Source organism: Tamandua tetradactyla, chromosome 1 (assembly GCF_023851605.1).
Source record: "Tamandua tetradactyla isolate mTamTet1 chromosome 1, mTamTet1.pri, whole genome shotgun sequence".
NCBI lineage: Eukaryota > Metazoa > Chordata > Mammalia > Pilosa > Myrmecophagidae > Tamandua > Tamandua tetradactyla.
Window position 1 is genome coordinate 64,767,998 of NC_135327.1, and position 14,813 is coordinate 64,782,810.

The 14,813-nt window shown below is 44.2% G+C and overlaps 1 pseudogene; it reads left to right on the forward strand.

Annotated features, from left to right (window-relative positions):
• Nucleotides 1-11,787: 11,787 nt before the first annotated feature.
• On the forward strand, nt 11,788-12,780 carry LOC143680843 (ornithine decarboxylase pseudogene; annotated as a pseudogene).
• The last annotated feature ends 2,033 nt before the right edge of the window (nt 12,781-14,813 follow it).

Below are 14,813 nucleotides of genomic sequence, written 5' to 3' on the forward strand. Positions count from 1 at the left end.
GAACTGAAGTCAAGACCATGGGTTATCAGGCACTAATTGTAAAGGTCCTAGATTGTAAGCTCTTATGTGGAACTTGCCAAAGCCTATCAAAGTGAGCCACTGTCACCCAGCAGCCGCTAACTCTAGGCGAGGCAGTCACGTACACCAGCTCGCAAACATTAACTCTAAGCTACATGGTCACACATACAAGCCAGAAGGTCCCTCATGCATGTTCAGCATAAGGGTCAATGAGTCAGCAAAAACATATCTCTGTCTAGCTCAAATATGGTTATAATTCCTAACTTACCTTATGATTAGTCCACAGTACCTTACCCAAACATTTTTGCATCTTGCTGTGTATAAAACCTGTAACTGCTTGTACCTCCTTTGTCCCGACTCACCATAGCACCCACAAAGCTTTGCGTCCTGCTGTACAGCTAAGTAAAATGATTCAAGCCTGACCTCCGGTGTTGCATCCTGTTTCAGAAGCCACTCGGCTGAAGTCTGGGCCCCAGTGCTAGAGGTGCAACAGGTTTCCTGGTGCCTGAACAGAGACTAGACTGAACTGGTGCTATCTGCAACACCGGATCAGACGCCTTTGGTTCCTGGCCTTCATCGTCAGATCAGCCAGACACTTGGATTTTCAGCATTCATCAACCTGTTGAGTGGACCTGAGAAGACTCTGACCAGTTGGGTGATGGAGACACCTGGGGATCGTTGGGTCTCTGCCGGCTTGAACCATTCCTGTTGGGACCACCGGTCTCTGTCATCTGTCTGATTGTGGATTCACCCATTTTCAGGGACGCCCTAGGATCTTTCACAGACCGTCCAAATAAAACCTGAATTGGGTCCTCTGTTTAACTGTTCTGCCTGCGTAAAAACTTCTGTAACTAACCTATATCTAAAATGGGAAATAGCCAATCATCTCTAGGAGACGGGAACCTATCATGCCCCTAGAACGTGTGTTGCAAAATTGGTCAAAACTAGAAAAGTGGAGGTCTAAGAGAAAAATGATTAAATATTGTCCTGTAATATGGCCAAAATACGATATTGCCAGTCTGTCAAAATGGTCACCAACAGGGTCTTTTGATATGAATTTGTTAAATGCTTGGGTAGCGTGGCTAGATGAAATTGGAAAGTTTGGGGAAGAGTCTTACTGTATAGTTTTCAGGAACACCTCCTATGGCTTCCAATTCAGTTCCCTCCTGTGTAACCCTTCTTAGTTTTCAAAATCTGTGGCCCCTGCTGAGGCCTGAAGTCCTTCAACGGTGCCAGTTGCCCAACCTCAGCTCCTGTTGAGTCTTCCAGTTCCCCACTGCCTTACCCATTGGTCTCAACCTCTGAAAAAACCAACCCAGGGCCAACTGGACTGTACCCCTTAGTCCCCGTAACCAAATTAATTCCCTCTGCTGGGGCGGGGGTCCAGCCATGATTTGGCTATATTTGCATCAGGCAAGGGGATCATCAGAGGTAGCCAAACTAGCTGAATTAAAGGTTAAGTTCTCTACCCAGCCCCCGACTGGTGATAGAAACTATCCGAACCCTCTTCGCCATTCATAAACCAAACCATGGGAGAATCTGAAGGCCTTGGCTAGTCTGGTATTTTAGGAAGTAGAAACCTCCCAAAAGGCTTCAAATGCCCGCCGACTAGCAAGCTCCTAAGCCAACATCGCCCTCTACAGGCGAGTGGTTGGCTAGTTCAATTGGCAGGTCAATTCGGAATGGGATTATTTTTTTCTCCTGGGCAGGCATCAAGAAAGGAATGGACTGGGATTTTAACGATGACTCCTGAACTCAAAATGGCCAAGCCCATGTCTTCCCTGTTCAACACTTGGCTCATTTTCAAGACCTCTTCTTACAGGGCTTAGAAACCAGCATAGTTTGCACCAACAACTGGTCCTGGGTAGAAGAATGTTATCAGGATCAGAGACTCAGGGAAATGGTCCGCACCCATACCAGCGAAGATGATGTTGGCCCAGCAGCTGAGCCAATTTTAAAATACCTGTTCTTAACCCACTTGGACCCCAACATCTGTCAGAAATTAACTACAATGTCCAGTGGGGTTGGAAACATGCTGCCTGCTCTTAGAAGCAGCTCAGAAAAGCCAGACAAATGAAAGGGCCGGAAAGCTCTGGTAATGGTGGTTCAAGTCTCTAACCAGGGAAATAGAGGAGGCCAACAGCAAACTGTCAGCTTCTGGGGAAATGGCCATCGGTCAAAAGGGGGAGAGGGAGGTTGCACCCTCCTGGCACCAACCAATGTGCCTACTGCAAACAAGCTGGCCACTGGAAAAATCCCTGCCCAGCCAAGCAGCACAGGGGGCCAGGGTGCAGGACCTTTCCAGGAAAGGCACAGGGAGCTCCCCAGGCCCAACCTAATCTAATGGCCCTCACAGAGAAAGATGAGTGATGGGGTCAGGGGCCCAGACCACCTGCTGAGCCCCTCGTAAACTTGCAGGTGGCTGGAAAAATGTTGCCAGTCCTCATAGGCACTGGTGTCACCATGTCTGCTGTCTGCCGGCCCCTCCCAGTGCCTGTATAGTCCACCTTATCAGTTCAGGAGGCCATGGGAAGCCAAATGGTCTCCCTCTTCATGAACATCCCTGTCTACAGCCCAACTCTCCGGGAAACTGAAAATAACTTTCTGTACTTACCCAAGGCCCACATCAACCTAATGGGCAGAGACATCCTGTGTAAGACTTGAGTATTCATCTCCTGTGAGCCCGATGGCCCCATCATTGTAACTTTTTGGCAGGGAACAAACTTCTGGAGAGGGTCATCTCACCCCAGCCTGGTCACGGTTGCCTCCCTGTCCTTGGTCTCCAACCAAGTCAACCCCCAGGTCTGGGAAACAGGACTCCCTGGACTAGTTGTCACTGCCACTCCCATCCACATCACTCTCAAGCCGGAAGCTCAACCTGTTTGCCTTTGCCAGTACTCTCTGCCGCAACCTTATCCCTGGCCTCCTGGAAGTCATCTTCCACCTGCATGAAGGAGGAGTCCTAGAACCATGCCCTGTTCCTGACAGTTCATGGGACACTCCCATCCTGGCTGTCAAAAAAACAGATGGTGAAGTCTGCATGGTACATGACCTAAGAGAAGTCAACATGTGGACAGTAGATCTTCCACAGCTGGTTCCAGACCCTATACTTTATTCAGCATCCCAAGCCCCCAATTTCACTACTACATGGTATTAGATTTAAAGGATGCCTTCTTCTGCATTCCAGTGGACCATGAAAGTCATCCCATCTTCGCATTCACCTACTTCTCTCAGCCTGACCGCCCTCTCTGAGCCACCTGGGCCAGATTGCCCCAGGAACTCAAAAACTCTCCTGTTTTGTTCGCCCAAGCTCTGGCTGCTGATCTCCAAGAATGAGACTGTCCACTGGAACTCAAAGTTCTTCAGTATGCAGATGTTCTGCTCTTGGCTTCTCCTACCGCTTCTGCCTGTGTTCAGGCCACCATCTCTCTGCTAAATTTCCTATGTGAATGAGGATACCAGGTGTCCCAGAAAAAGGCTCTAATCACTCAAACCAAAGTCTGATTCCTTGGGCATGACTTTGACCAAGGAAAATGCCTACTAGTCCCTGAACAGGTAAAGGCCATTTGCAACATCTCTATTCCATCCACGACAAAGAACTCAAGTCCTTTCTTGGCCTAACCAGCTACTGTTGACTCTGGATCTGGAACTATGGAACTCTGGCCAAGCCCCTTTACAATATGCTGAGGCAGAAAACCTCTGATCACCAACACTACTGGCCCCCGCTGAAGTTGCTTGTCAGGTTCACCAACTTAAGAAACATCTCTCCTCAGCTCCGGCTCTGCACTTGCCCAGCCCAACGATATCTTTCCAGCTCCATGAGGTGGAAGGAGGAGGGCTGGCCTGAGGATCCTCTGTTGAGACTCATCCTATAGCCCCAAGGTAATTGCTTACTTCAGCAAACAACTTGACTCCACTGCCAGTGGATGGGACTACTGCCTACAGGACATCACTGCAGCTGCCCTGCTTGTCCAGGAAGCTCAAAACTTCACCTTTGGAGAACTTCTAACCATCCTGTCCCCCCATGCTACTCAGACTATTCTTGAAACCCGAGGACTTACCTGGATGACCAGTAGCCATCTCCTTAAATGTAAAGCCATTCTTCTTGAACATCCGGAATTTACCCTACAAATCTCTAACTGACTAAACCCTGCCTCCCTCTTGCCTCTGTACTCCATGGATCCAGAAATTCCCAGTCATGACTGCACCCACAGCATTGACCTGCAAACTAAGCCTCGAGAGGGTCTCTCTGAATACCCCATTTGTAATCCTGATCTTCAGCTATTTATTGATGGCTCCAGTTTCATTGACAATGGCACCAGGTACGCTGGATGGGCAATTGTAAATGACTCACTAAATACTGTGGCCAGTGGCACCCTCTCCCCAAATGCATCTGTCCAAAGGGCAGAACTTGAGGCCATCATCCAGGCCCTGCATCTTGGACAGGGCCTCCAAATAAACTTGTTCACTGACAATAAGTATGTCTGGGGAATCCTGCATGCCTTTGCCCAGTTATGGAAAGAAAAGGGACTGCTCCATCAATGACCATCCCCAATTAAACTTGCCAAGGCAATGTCTCGCCTCCTCATGGCTGTTCTTCTCCTGCTCGAAGTTGGACTTGTTCACCTACCCAGCCACCAAAAAGCTGAATCCCCGGAGTCCAGAAGCAACAATGCGGCAGATCACACAGCATGGGCCACTGCCAAATTTCCAAGGGCTTTAGCCTATCCTGCCATTTCTCTTCCCTCAGAGCTCCCTGAATACTCAGCTGAAGATTTAAAGCAGGTGGCTTACGAAGGTTTCAAAGTGACAGGCTCATGGCTAATTCACCCTAACACCAAGCACACTTGGGTTCCCAAGCTCCTCCTCCAGGCTCTCTGCTCCCAAATGCATGATTTACACCACCACCTGGGTGAAGAACAACTCCTACAAATACAGCTCTGCTACTTTAGGTCATCAGTACCAGTACGACCCATTCTCCAGAACCTTGTTGCCCACTGTCCTATCTGCCAGAAAACCAACCCACAGATCCTACTGAAGCCCCAAGAAGCCAGAAGGTGCTTGTTCAACCCATCCTTATACCCAGGTCAGCAATGGCAAGTAGACTTCACATAACTGTCTTGCGCCCTCGGCTACCACCACCTTCTGCTATTGGCCAGTTTTCTGACTGGCCTGAAGCATTCCCTGTCAGACTGCAAAAGCCCATGAGGTATGCCGCCATCTGTTAGAAGACATCTGCCCCAGATGGGGATTTCCTGAGAACCTAAACTCTGACCAAGGATCCCACTTTGTCACCTCCATCATTCAGCAAACTGCCAGGGCCCTGAATATCGACTGGTAACTACACTCTCCCTACAGCCCACAGACCATCGCTATGGTTGAATGAATCGAACTCTAAAATCTCTCCTAACAAAAAACTGTCAGTTTCAGGCCTTTAATGGCCTAAGGTGCTGTCCCTAGCCTGACCACAGTCTGACTATCCCCCAAAGGCAAACTCAACCTCTCCCCTTTTGAGAAAGTGTTTGTCAGACCTTGGCCTTTCTGTAATCACCTGAGGTGGGGGAGGAAGCAATATTAGGCCATAAACTTCTATGTAAATATATACAGTCTCTTTTCCGTGTACTGTCTGTAGTCCATTCTGCTTCCCTACAGTAAAAACCTTTCAGCCTTGATGGACCAGTCCACACTCTCCAGCCTGGTGATTGGGCCATCATCCAAAAGTGGGACAAGCAGCCACTACAGCCCCAGTGGTCAGAACCTCACCAGGTCCTGCTAACTACAGACTCCACCATCAAGATAGTTGGACACAGCTTCTGGCTTCATCACTCCAGAGTCAAGAAAGTCCCTGAGCCAGAACACTGGTCGGCCCAGTCCCAGGAGACTGACGCCACCAACAGCCTCCAATTCCTGTTCCATCAAAATAATCCAGCTCAAGATCCCAAGTCGTCCAGTTATCAACATGAGTCCATGGTACCTGATCCTGATCTTCCTGCCAGCCACCCATTCTTGCACCAGTAACCCCTATACTCCCTGCATCTCTCAGATGAAACAGGGAACAAAGGCAACCTCTACCTTTATCTACCATACCCTGTATACCTGCTCAGGTACTGTTGGGTCATGTGTACATAAGAGAACTACCTTTTCCACCTGCCAAACTGGTCAAAACATTGTCTTCTATGACAAAAAACCACATGTTCCCACCAGAACCTGTTCAGTATGGGTTCACCAACATGTGGGAGGATCACGAGTCTGATCACAGGCCATACTCCTTGAAACTAACCACACCACCCAAAAACAGCCCAAAATGGAAATCTGTTTCGATACTTGCACACCTGTAGCCCAAAGTTATTGGGCCAACTGTGGGAACATCAATTGGGAATGAACCTACTTGTTCAATGGTAAATATTTGTGCTCCACCAACCAAAGAGCCCAAGAACCATGCCCTGACTGGGCCTTTGTCTAGTGGTCAACCACTGGCTGGACCTCAGGTCACAACTACAGTCTACCTGGTTAGAGGAAAACAAAGGTTCTTGCTAAAAGAAAACCCATCTGACCCAAATTGCCAAGCCCAAAACTGTAATGCAATCTGCCTCACCTTCAATGATCTGGAACCAGACTTCTCCCGTGACTATGGAATTTTCATTGATGGTACTGGAAAGGACCTAATCAACTTAATTCACATCCAGTGCACCACTCATAACATAAAACCACAAACTTATTACATCTACCATACCTTTTTTGAGGAAGTGCAAACTAACATTGAAATTCCCCCTGTTACCGAGAATGTGTCTGTTGATCTAACTGAACATATTGCAGGGATCCTAAACATTACTAATTGCTATATCTGTGGGGGTACAAATATGAGGGAGTAATGGCCCTGGGAAGCCAAGGAACTGAACTATACTAGCCTCCCCTGGCCTAACATAACCTTTCACCAGCATAGCCAGCCCAACCAATGGAATATCAGTACTAATCTGGTTGGCAACCTCTGTGTCTCCCACATTCAAGGAAACAGCTCTGAGGTAGGTAACCTCTTATGGGAAACCACTAAGGAATGGAATGGAAACCATACTAGCTCTTGGGCAGTTTGCAATGTCACTACTCCTGATGCCTGACCATGGGGAAATAATCCTTCTCTTTCTTTCCTCTGGAACAATCCCTCAAATTCCACCCCAGTGTGGCAAGACAGATAACTTGTTCTGGATTTGTGAAAAGTTCATTTATGCCACCTTACAACCTGATCGGCCTGGGTCCTGTGTCTTAGGTTGCTAAAACCAAGTTTATTCTTACTCCTCCTTAAAACTGGGGAATGCTTAGGAGTCCTGGCATTTGAGGAACTGGGGGAGTGAGCCTAATGCTCGCTCTAAATTGGCCACTGAAAGGACAATGAATGGCCACCTGAAAGAATTATCCACTACTATGGTCCAGCTACCTGGGCTGAGGATGGATCCTGGGGGTACCACACCCCTATACTTAACTGAATTATCCACTTACAGGCTGTGCTTGTGATTATAAGAAACCTCTACTGTTCTTAACCTGCTGGCCAAACAGAATACTCAGCTGTATACTGCCATTTACTAATACCACCTTGCCTTGGACTATCTGCTGGCCAAGGAGGGTGGCGTTTGTGGCAGATTTAACCTAACCAACTACTGCCTACAAATTTATGATCAGGGCAAAGCCATTGAAACAATTACAGACCAAGTGAAAAAACTTGCCCACATTCCTGTCCAGACCTGGACAGGGGTCCTAGACTTAAATAAAAGCTTTCTAGGTTCTATGTTCTCCTCTGAATGGTGTAAATGCACTGGGCTCCTTGTCCTGTATGGGCTTGCTGCCCTATTAGTTTTACCTTGCCTCATCCTCTGCTTTTGGCAACTCATTATGCACACTGTAGAAGGTATACACATTGCCCCACTAATACCACTTCTTCTAAAAGTATGGTTTTGTGCGCAAAAACACCTACACAAACCTCATATCCACCTCTCTTATCTGCAACTCGGGCCTCATATAAGCTGACTATGCCCTTTGAGGAGGGGAATTATAGAACTTGTCACAGGCTATCAGATGAGCCATAGTTAGCCAGCAGCCATTAACTCTAAGCGAGACAGTCAAGTACACAAGCTGGAAAGTCCCTCACATATGCACAGCATAAGGATCAATGAGTTAGCAAAAACATGTCTCTGTCTAGTCCAAATATGGTTATAACTCCTAACTTGCCTGATGATTGGTCCACGGTGCCATACCCGAACGTTTCCACATCTTGCTATGTATAAAACCTTTAACTGCTTGTACCTCCTTTGTCCCCACTCGCCACAGCACCCGTAAAACTTTGTGTCCTGCTGCACAGCTAAATAAAATGATTCAAGCCTGACCTCCGGTGTCATATCCTGTTTTGGAAGCCACTCAGCTGAAGGCTAGGCCCCAGCACCAGACGTGCAACACTAACAGCAGTCACATATATTCAGAAGGTGTAACTGTTAATTCTAAATTCTGAGATCTTGAGCTTTTTGTATATAACATGGTCTTTCCCAGAAACTTTGGGTATTTACGTGACACCCGAGACACGGAATTAGAGCTCTAAAGCTATGAAAGTCAGCAGTACCCCATACAGGAACTGTTAAAAGAGTTGAAAAAGTGATCAGACATTGTAGAAGTATAAATGCAACTGATCTGGATAGGACTAAGGTATATCAAATGACTGGGTAAAGGATGATATCATCCATATTTTAAAATTTCAATCTCTGTATCAGACTAAAAGGAGAAATGTTTATTTGGTGCAAAATTTATATTTTGGGTAGTACACTTCCTAATTTAACTTGTATAGTCAGTTTAGTTGAACACCACAAATACATGGAATCTTGAATAGGGCATGAGATTTTGTTGGTTTGTTCAGGTTAGTGTGTTGTCCCAATAAATTCCAGAGTGATCTGGACAGTGAATAAAGAAGCATTTGCAAAGTCCCCTTGGGGGAATGGGGAGGAAGGGGGAAATATTTAGCTTTCCCATTTGGAGAATTTCTGATATTCTCATAAGCAGCAAGATAACCAAATCAATAGGCCAAGCCCTTGATCTTGGGGTTCACCCCTAAGATACTTATTCCTACAAAGGATTGGCTAAACCTACTTAAAATTAGACCAAAGAGTCAATCCTAGAGAACCTCTTTTGTTGCTCAGATGTGGCTTCTCTAAGCTGACACAGCAAGTGAACTCACTGCCCTCCACCCCTATACGTACATGACTCCCAAGAGTGTACATCTCCTTGGCAAAGTGGGACAGAAATCCTGGGAAGAGCCAGGATGCAGTATCAAGGGATTGAGAAAACCTTAACCAAAAGGGGGAAGAGAGAAATGAGAAAAATAAAGTGTAAGTACTGAGAGATTTCTAAGAGTTGAGAGGTTATCCTAGAGATTATTCTTATGCATTATATAGATATTCATTTTTAGTTTATGGTGTATTGGAGTGGCTGGAGGGAAGTACCTGAAATTGTAGAGCTGTGTTCCAGTAGCCTTGCTTCTTGAAGGTGATTGTATAATGACATAGCTTTTGCAATGTGACTGTGTGATTATGAAAACCGTGTGTCTGATGCTCCTTTTATCTAGGGTATGGACAGATAAGTAAAAAATATGTATAAAAATAAATAAATAATAGGAGGAACAAAGGTTAAAATAAATTGGGTAGACAGAAATAGTAGTTGTCAATGAGAGGGAGGAACAAGGGGTATGGTATGTAAGAGTTTTTTCCTTTTAATTTCTTTTTCTGGAGTGGTGCAAATGTTCAAAAAAATTATCATGGTGATGAATACACAACTATGTGGTGATATTGTGAGCCACTGAATGTACATCATGTATGAAATATTTGTATGTTAAGAATGTTTGTATGTTAAGTTTTATCAATAAAAATATTATTTTAAAAATGAACAGAGATAAAAGTGCTGGAGAAAATGTGGAGAGAGAGAGTTGTACCTCCTCGTTGTTGGTTGGGAAGTAGAGTGGTGCAGCCCCTCTGGAGGGCAGTTTGGTGGCTCCACAGGAGGCGAGGAGTGGCATTGCCATATGTTCTAGTTTGCTAGCTGCCAGAATGCAATACAGAAACAGAATGGCTTTTAAAAAGGGGAATTTAATAAGTTGCTAGTTTACAGTTCTAAGGCTGAGAAAATGTCCCAATTAAATAAGTCTATAGAAATATCCAATCTAAGGCATCCAGGGAAAGATACCTTAGTTCAAGAAGGCCAATGAAGTTCAGGGTCTCTCTCTCAAGTGAGAAGGCACATGGCAAACACAGTCAGGGCTTCTCTCTCGGCTGGAAGGGCACATGGCGAGCACGGCATGATCTGCTAGCTTTCTCTCCTGGTTTACTGTTTCATGAAGTTCCTGGGAGGCATTTTCCTTCTTCATCTCCAAAGGTCGCTGGCTGGTGGACTCTCCTTCATGGTGCTACAGGATTCTCTGCTCTCTACAAATCTCTTATTCTCTAAAATGTTTCCTCTTTTATAGGACTTCAGAAACGAATCAAGATCCACCCAAATGGGTGTAGACACGCCTCTACCTAATCCATCTTAACAACCACTCTTGATTAAATCACATCTCCAGGGAGATGATTTAATTTCAAACATACAGTACTGAATAGGGATTAGAAGAAATGGCTGCCTTTACAAAATGGGATTAGGATTAAAATATGGCTTTTCTATGGTACATACATCATTTCAAACCAGCACACCATATGATCCTGCAACCCTGTATTTAGGTGTATACTTGGGGGAACTGTAAATGGATTAAACCCTCCAATTAAAAGACAGAGATCAGCAGAATGGGTAAATAAACATGGCCCAACTGTATGCTGCATACAAGAACTCGATCTTAGATCAATAGATACAAATAGGATAAAAATGAAAGTATGGAAAGAAATATTACATGCATATCCATGTGCAAAGAAATGAATTAGGTCCTCTAAGCACCAGGACAGTAAAGCTCCTGGTAGAAAATGTAGGGAATCCTCTTTAGGATCTTGTGTTTGGCAATGGTTTCTTAGATTTTACACTCAAAGCATAAGCAACAAAAGAAAAAAAGATAAATGGACAACGTCCTCAAAATTAAAAACTGTTCAGAATCAAAGGACTTTGTCACAGAATTAAAAAAGACAATCTACTCAATGGGAGAAAATATTTGGAAATGACATATCTGATAAGGGTTTAATATCAAGAATATATAAAGAAGCCCTACAACTAAACAATAAAAAGACAACCCAATTTTAAAATGGGCAAAACACTTGAATAGACATTTCTCCAAAGAGGCTATATGAATGGCTAAAAAGTACATGAAAAGATGTTCAATATCATTAGCTATTAAGGAAATGCAAATCAAAACCACAATGAGGTCAGGCCCCTCTAGCCTCTGCCACCAGCTGCCCCTCTGCCAGCAGTTCCCATGCCACCTCAGGCAGTGGTCCTCTGGAAGGACATTCTGGATCACAAAATTAATAATGTGTCTTCTTCTGATGATAAAGATGCCTTCTATGTTGCAGACCTTGAGACATTCAAAAGAAACATCTAAGATGTTTAAAATCTCTTCGTTTTTCACTCCCTTCTACGCAGTCAAATGTAATGAAAGCAGAGTCATAGTGAAGATCCTGGCTACAATCAGGCCAAGATTTGACTGTGATAGCAAGTCAAATACAATTGTTGCAGAGCTCGGGGTGCCTCCCAAGAAGATAATCTATGCAAACCCCTAACAATGTCTCAAATTAAATGTGCTGCACTAGTGGAACTGAGATGTTGATATTTGACAGCAAAATTGAGTTAATGAAAGTGGCCAGGGCATATCTGAAGGTGAGACTGGTTTTGTGGATTGCCATCGATGATTTCAAAGCAGTCTGTTGCCTTCATGTTAACTTTGGAGCCACACTCAAAACCAGCAGGCTTGTTTTGGAATGGGCTAAAAAACTAAATATTGTTGTCACTGGTGTCAGCTTCCACATGGGAAGTGGCTGTGATGATCCTAAGACTGTCATGCAGGCAGTCTCAGGTGCCTATTGTGTCTTTGACATGGGAACTGAGGGTAATTTCAGCATGTATCTGCCTGATATTGGTGATGGCTTTCCTGGATCTGACAATGTTATCTTAAATCTGAAGAGATCAATAGTGTATTCAATTCAACATTAGACAAGAATTTTCCATCACACTCTAGAGAGAAAATCACAGCTGAGCCAGGCAGATATTATGTTGTATCAGCTTTCATACTTGCACTGAATATTACAGCCCAAAAAAACTTGTACAAAAGGAACAGACAGACTCTGATGGTGAAGATGAATTGAGTGAATAAACCTTATATATTACATCAATGATGGAGTATATGGGTCATTTAATTGCATCCTTTGTGATCATATACACATAAAGCCCCTTCTGCAAAAGAGACCCAAACCAAATGAGAAATACTATTCATCTAGCATATGGGGACTGACATGTGATGGCCTTAATTGAATTGTTAAGTGCTGTGACCTAATGAAAATGCAAGTGGGTGACTGGATGCTGTTTGAAAACTTCAGTGTTTACACTGTGGCTGCTACTTCTAGGTTCAGTGGGTTGCAGAGGCTAATGATCCACTATGTGATGTCAGGGACAAAATGGTAACTCATGTGGCAAATGAAGAACCATGATTTTCCACTTGAAGTAGAAGGGAAGGATGTCAGCACCCTGCCTGTGTCATATGCTTGGGAAAATGGAATGAAGTATCACCCAGCAACTTGTGCTTCAGCTAAGTACTAATGTGTCAATACCATTTTTGTAGCTGTTAATTATGAGTTTAGCTTGAATTAAGGGATTTGGGAGGACCATTTAACTTAATTACTGCTAGGTTTGAAATATCTTTGTAAGAGTAGGGTTGGTATAGATGCTGTGATCTGAAAGACTAGGAGATGGGGTCACACTTATCTGTGTCCCTGTGGAAGCTACTTGATTATTTGTTTTATATGGATTTTTATTCACTTTCAAACATACTGGTAAAGAGTGCCCCTCAGCTGTTAAGCAAGCACTTGTAGCTTGTGTAACGGCAGAATGGGCCAAAAAGCTCAGTGGGGTGACATGTTTAAAAATAAAGCAACTTGGAGAGCCACCAGAACTGACAGAGCCAACAGAAAAGACAGAGCCTCAGGGCAGCCACTGATGAAGCCTGGAGAGAAAGCTAGCAGATGTTGCCATGTGCCTTTCCAACTGAGAGAGAAATCCTGACCATCATCAGCCTTCTTGAACCAACCTATCTTTCCCTGGATGCCTTAATTTGGACATTTTTATAGCCTTGCCTTAATTTGGACATTTTCACAGCCTTAGAACTGTAAACTTGCAACACAATAAATTCCCCTGTTTAAAAAGTCACTCCATTTCTGGCATACTAGATTGCAAACTAAAACAGATTTTGGTAACAGAGAAGTGGGGTGTTGCTAATTGCAAATACCAAACATGTTGGAACAGCTTTTTAAATGGATAAGGGGCAGATTTTGGAAGAATTGTGAGAAGCTTGATAGAGAAGGCCTACAGTGCTTTGAAGAGACTGTGGTACAATGTGGACTCTAGAGATACCTCTCATGAGGCTTTAGACAAAAACGATGGATGTATCATTCCAAACTTGAAGGAAGGTATTCTATGTAAATAGAAGGCAGAATTTGAAACTGACGATCTTGGATAATTAGCAGAAAAATTTCCAAATTAAAAGTGGAAACCTCAGTCTGGCTGCTCCTTGAAGCTTATGGTAAAATGCCAGAGAAAAGAAATAAGTTGAGAACTGAATTCTTGGGTGCAAAGAAACCAGAAATTGATGGTCTGGAAAAGTCTAGGCTTCCAGGAAGCACTATTCCAGAGAATAGAGCCCAACTAATTCCAAAGAAAAGTGCCCCACTAATTCCACTAACAGTGCCCACTAATTACAGAGAATAGTATCTCATGTGAGGATTTAACCAAATGTGGAACCAGTCAGCCATTTCAGAAAAAGCCAGGATTGGAGATGGAGTTATTCAGGAAGGATTTGTGGAAAGTCCTTTTGTCTGATGGGCATAATCCCAGCCTATTGCATAGAAATTCCAAATTTCCCTTCTTACTCTACCCCTCCTTTCATTCTCTTTTTGTTCATTTCAGCCATTTCTGAGAAGTAGGCCAAAAGTCTCCAACATTTGATGTTTGATGCCTTGTGGTTAAGCCATTTCCTATACTGCCCTCACTTCTACTACAATCTTAAATCAGATTTAAGCATTCGTTCTGTGCCTAGACTGATTGAAGCCCCTGACTGCAGGTGTCCTATTCCAGCCTGCCTCAACTGCACATTTTAATAATTCTACTGTTAACTATAGACCATCATTTACCTTAGGGTTCACTGTGTTATGCCATTCCATGGATTTTTAAAAACTTTATTCTAGTAACGTATGTACAACCTAAAATTTCCCCTTTAACCACATTCAAATATATAATTCACTGCTGTTAATTATGTTCACAATACTGTGCTACCAGCACCACCATCCATTACCAAAACATTTCTCTTGTCCCAAATAGGAATTGCGTGAGTTTAAGCCTTTCAATACCCCTGTGGCAGTATGCTGTAGGTACACTAGACCCTGCCACTGGAAAGCGAATTGACCCTGGTGCTCCTGTAGGAGTGGGATTGTGAAGGATTTGCCAGGTTAACAACAGTATACCAAATGCTGTCGGAGGCCATAATGGTGTCCATGAGAGTCCCAGTATCTGCTTATTGTATGATAGGGGTACATCTCCTATCTCAGCAAGGCCTCACCCTACATCATACACTGGGATAT